The 5,497-nt window shown below is 32.9% G+C and overlaps 2 long non-coding RNA genes across 2 annotated transcripts; both read right to left on the bottom strand.

Moving 5' to 3' along the window:
* On the bottom strand, positions 1,549-2,452 carry LOC107623978. Its single transcript, XR_001616711.2, has 5 exons — positions 2,322-2,452; positions 2,023-2,124; positions 1,853-1,910; positions 1,671-1,731; positions 1,549-1,582 (listed from the first exon to the last, which is right to left on the bottom strand). It is a non-coding gene; the product is annotated as an uncharacterized LOC107623978 (long non-coding RNA).
* Positions 2,920-3,620, bottom strand: LOC107623979. Its single transcript, XR_001616712.2, has 3 exons — positions 3,567-3,620; positions 3,283-3,313; positions 2,920-3,005 (listed from the first exon to the last, which is right to left on the bottom strand). It is a non-coding gene; the product is annotated as an uncharacterized LOC107623979 (long non-coding RNA).

The raw sequence follows: 5,497 nt of genomic DNA, 5'->3' as shown, positions 1-5,497 counted from the left end.
AACACAACGCATAAAAAAAAAAAAACTCTACTAATTTATAATCTATTTGATATTACCATTAAGAATAGATTACAAATTACAAATTTTTACCAACACAACATTTACACCTTAAAAATACACTAAAAACATTATTGATGGATCAACGTTACAATTAAAGTTTTTAGACCCAATACTTCATATGTAGTATTCAACCCACAATATGGTCAATTTTAATGAAAAGCCAAAAACATATTACATCAAAATAAAAGTCACATTGAGATATAAAAGATTCATCTGTGTTTTGTTGTTAGCATGTGAGTCATTATACTATCCTAAAGATTGTTTATTAATTCAAATAAGAGAAAAATACTTGATTTAACTAAAACAGTGAATGTATATTAAAAAAGTAATAGTTAAATACGTATTTTTTTAATGGTAAAATATAAGGTACAGATCAAAGTTTAAAGATATGTTACGTGGCAAAATATAAACCATACATTCTAAAGCCACACTTTTTACTTAAAACTGTAACTCTTCACAAAGAAAAGCGTTACCTAATGGAAAAAAGTAAATTAGAAGATTTAAGAGAAGAAATAATTAAATTATCAAAATTAATAGATCAAAAATTAATGATTTTAACCAATGTTAATTGTAATGACACCGAATTCTTAAAATCAATACAAAACGATTTTTCTCAAAATCTTTATTTTACTATAAGTTTTATTGAAAGACTTCAAAAACCTGAAAAAATTTATTTTTCACACAGAACTTCTAAAAAATGCTACCATGAAAATGATTCCCCACATCTTTATCATACTTTTAACCCACAATTAAATTCTATAGTAGATATGCTTGAAGAAATATTAATATCCATAAAATTTCAAAGAAATAAGGAAAAAGAGACACAACTAGAAAATGGATTAATACAGACAGATTTACAGACGGATTTAGTCTTTATTACAGACGGATTTTTGGTTACCGACGAAATTACCGACGGATTTTGTCCCTCTGTAAAAGCCCCGTCGGAAATTATTTACCGACGGATTTTTTTCCGTCGGAAAATTACAGACGGATTTTTATGAGTTACCGACAGATTTTCCCTTTGTAAATTTTCTGTCCATTTCCCAAAGACGACAAACTTTCCGACGGATTTTCCGTCTGTAATTACAGACGGATTTTCCGACGGATTTTCTGTCTGTAATTACAGACGGATTTTCAGACGGATTTTCCGTCTATAATTACAGACGGATTTTCCGACGAATTTTCCGTCTGTAATTACAGACAGATTTTCCGACGGATTTTTTGTCTGTAATTTGAACATTGGAAAATCATCTCACACTATGATTACAGACAGAAAATCCGTCTGTAAATCCGTCGGTAAAGTAAAATAGAAAATTTTTTAAATTTTTCCATTGCAAAATGAATACTTTAGGTTTATTTTTTAAATTTCCTCCATCAAACATACTGTAAATTGAAAAAAAAGAGGCCAAAAATCATATAGATAAACATAATATTCATTACATGATACCTATAAAATTGGATGTTATTTTCAACATCATTGACCAATATCTCACTATCTCTAGTGAGTGGTATACTGGATAATCTGCAGAATTCACAAAGAAACAAAGCTTGAGAATACATTTCAAAAGGAAAGAAAAATCAAATGGTTGTAGAAGACAGGGAGAACGCACGGCATAACCATAGCCCCTAGGAGTGAAATTGCGAGACCAGTAGCACCGCTTCCTTTTAGTTCTGGCACAAAAAGACCCTTCAAAACTTCTTTAGCAACAGGTTTTGCACATCCAAGCTCAGCAAAAAAGTATGCAGCAATTGTAAATACTAGAAATGCAATCAAGAATTCAAGTTTTCTAACCTGTTTCAATAACAACATAGAAATGGGCTCATATTGTTGTTATATAGATAGATAGTACCTAATATAACATGTAATGACGACCATAAATTTGTTCAGGATACAAATAATTCCTTGTTGTATAATAGCAGAGAAGAATGGAACACAGAAAACTACCCTATATTGCTGCTCACCGTTAGAAGAAAACTGGCAAATATATACACAAGGAAATCTGGTAAGGCGTCTCCTTCGACTAGATACGTGTCCCAGAGACGTGTGACAAGTTGGAAGGGTATCTGGTTACATAAATCAGATATCAGATTAGGCAAAATCGTTAAATCATGCAAAATTTGTGTAGTTTATTAATTTTAGTTTTTCACCATCAGACTTCGAAGTGCTTGGGACTTGATGTTAAATCACTTTAAGATTCATTTATAAAGCTTTTCATAATCAATAAGCACTTATAAAGACAAAATAGTAGTTCGGAGTAAACCTCGCGGATTAGAAGGCAGTTGAATCAGCAGAAAGCAAACTGAAGAAATTCTAGTCCTTGAAGCTCCATGTGGCTTGAAACAGGCTCTGGCACGGTTCAAAAGTTTCACTAGGACATATCAGATTGTATTAGGACATTTTAGCATTTTAATTCCACTGAGTCCATGGTTTTTCCTTTTTCCTTTTCTTTCTTCCTCCCCCTCCGCTATATTGTTGGAAAGAATATAGCTATGATAAATTTTGTATATAAGAAGTTACATTATACACGTCACAGTTTATAAAGATTATTCTAATAAATAACCTTTGATATCATTGAGCAATAGATTTTGATTGCCATAGAAGAAGTCAAAGACATGTCCGCAAAATCTGGTGAATATAAAATAGAACAATCTGTTGTGGCTGTTAACATTGATTCATGTTAAAAGCTCAAAAATAGTCAGAAGAAACAAACGCCAAAAATGGCCTATCTGCTGTTGTTTCAGGTTTGAACAGAAGAAACCAGAGACAAAGATTCAAACAAACAAACACATAGACAACGCCCTTTTGCACCTCATAGCGGTTGAAAAGATGAGTCAGAATTGAGAAGAACTAAAGTTGTACCTTCTAACTGCTTGAAGTCATTCTTCAAAGTCAAGATCGAAAGTATCGTTGCGAGACTTGCCGTCGAGCTGTGGTGCGGGTGCCTCTGCGGAGAAAAAAAATGAACAAGTATATTTTGAACAAGTATATGTGCAATCTTCCTAAGCATGGCATATATGTATGGAACTATGTCCTTCTATTTTGAACAAGTATATTTTCACAAACTATATAATGCTATATATAATTTAAACTTGTATTAATGAAAAATGAAAAGTATATTTAGGTATCAGTTTTCTACTTACATACCAGAAATTGCACAGAATTAAATTATCAAAATCATTGACTGTGATTTGAAAAATAAAAGAACAAAAACATAGACTCACATTTACATCAAATCAGAACCACATTGGTCCCCTGCATTGCAAATTACAAAAATCAAAAGCTGAAATATATATATAGGACTACTAAATTTCAACATCATCAACAACCACCTTAGATTATTTTTCTGTTACATAACTCCTCAATCCAATTGAGAAACAAAAAGAATCAGTAAAGGAAAGAAATATAAATCAATTGAAGAAAAAAGAGTCTCTAAAATCCAAAGAATATTTTTCAGTTCAGTGCATGATTCTCAACAAACATGAAAGATATTTTTCAGTGATGTTACCTTCTCATTGATATTCCTGGCAACCTCAAGTGCCTTTGTGTAAGCTTGACCAGCAGGAACCATGAAACCATATAAGCACACATAAACACACCTAAGCATGATCAAAATGAACAGCAAAACCCAGCTAGGCATTTTGTCAAGCACTAACTGTGCATTACACTTTCAATGTGATTCACTCAGTAATAAGCATACATATACTCCAAATCCAACACTGGAGAAAAAGGAGTTGTTCATAACACTGGAGAAAAAGAGCATTTACTCACCGGCTGCGAGGAAGAAGGGCAGTGGCAGAAACACTTAAACTATATAATTGCAAGTTTCTTTTCTTTTCTTCCCCCAATTTGATTAACTTAAACATAGATACGCCAAGTATAGAAGCACATTTGGTAATGACATCACATGATCCTAACCTTTGCCTCAAAAGATCTTCACTCCTCAGCGTCATGGCATGCTACCTTAAACATACAATTCCAATTTCAGCTTCAAGTTATCTAAGGCAGCATATTTTGTAGCACACGAAATTTTTTAAAATTCAAGCAACAGAATCTCTAAGCAGTTCTAGTGACTGAAATTTATCTAAGCAACAGAATAGGAGTAAACTTCCATGGCATGCCATCAGCAATATCAGCATTGAACTGAACTACAATTCCCTTAAATTACAGTATTTCTAAGCACTTCTAGTGACTGAAATTTATCAGCATCTCTCTGACGAGTGTTTATGTTCCTCAGAATTCGCTTTTCGTCCGCGAGACTCATGCTTCCGTGTCGCATCAATGAATTCAGATTCTATACAATGTACATTAACAGAAATTAAAAGAATTTTGAAACCAAAACCTGGAAGCAGAAACAATCAAACTAACTAAACAAAATTAATTGAACTCTCTACGATTCGAACAGGGGGGAAAGAGAGAGGTGGAACCGCGGCTGACGGTGGAACCGATTTTGGTCACCACGGAGCTAGGGCTTGCGCAAAGGTAGCCGCAGCATTGACTGGAGGAGATGATGGAGAAGAAGGAGAAGGTAGCTGCGGCGGTTAGGGTAGCCGGCGGTGGCGCTGTGGGTGAGGAAAGGAGAAGAAGAAGCTGGTCGACGGAGAAGAAGAAGCTGGGTTGAGCTCGTTTGATTTGGTGCTGTAAATGAATATAGTTTGGGGCTTTAGGCACAATCGATCATAAAACGCAGAATATAATATTTCTTACGGAAAATTTTAAATTACAGACGGAATTTTCCGTCTGTAATAATTTAATAAAATCCACCGTTTTATTTATATAATTACAGACGGATTTTCCGTCTGTAACCATTTCTCACTGAAAAAAAAAATAATTTTTCCGACGGAATTATCGACGGATTCTCTTTTCCGTCTGTAATTTATGCTAATCAATTTTTTTGGTTTTCCGACAAAAAATCCCTCTGAAATTCCGTCTGTATTTTCATGGGATAAAATCCGTCGAAAATATCCGTCTGTAATAACTAGTTTTCTAGTAGTGAGAATCCCAAAGAAGAAAAATTCCAAAATATAATCAACATAACAGACTTAAAAGTAAAACCACCATTGAAATTATGAATATTGAAGAAAAATTAGAAGAAGTTACAATGCTTTTTAAACAATTAAAAATGGCTCAAAAAAATAATATTATGGAACATGGTTTTCAAATAGAAGAAGAATTAGTAAATTCTGAAAATATAGAAAATGAAGAACACATTCTAGATTATTCAAGTGACGAAGAACCAGCAATTCTAATACAAGTAAAAAATGAAGCTGGAACATCTAAGGATAATCAATCTCAATTTAAATGGGAAACATGTTTTGATAATTATGCTTTTAAAAAAGGGTTTACAAATAAAGATTCAAAATATACAAAAATACCATCAAAATATGTTCTTAAAATCCAGGAAATTGAAGGAGAAAGAATGCTTGATTTAGACTGTAA

This window comes from Arachis ipaensis, chromosome B10, assembly GCF_000816755.2.
Source record: "Arachis ipaensis cultivar K30076 chromosome B10, Araip1.1, whole genome shotgun sequence".
NCBI classification, from domain to species: Eukaryota; Viridiplantae; Streptophyta; class Magnoliopsida; order Fabales; family Fabaceae; genus Arachis; species Arachis ipaensis.
This window is presented reverse-complemented; position numbering and strand designations above follow the sequence as displayed.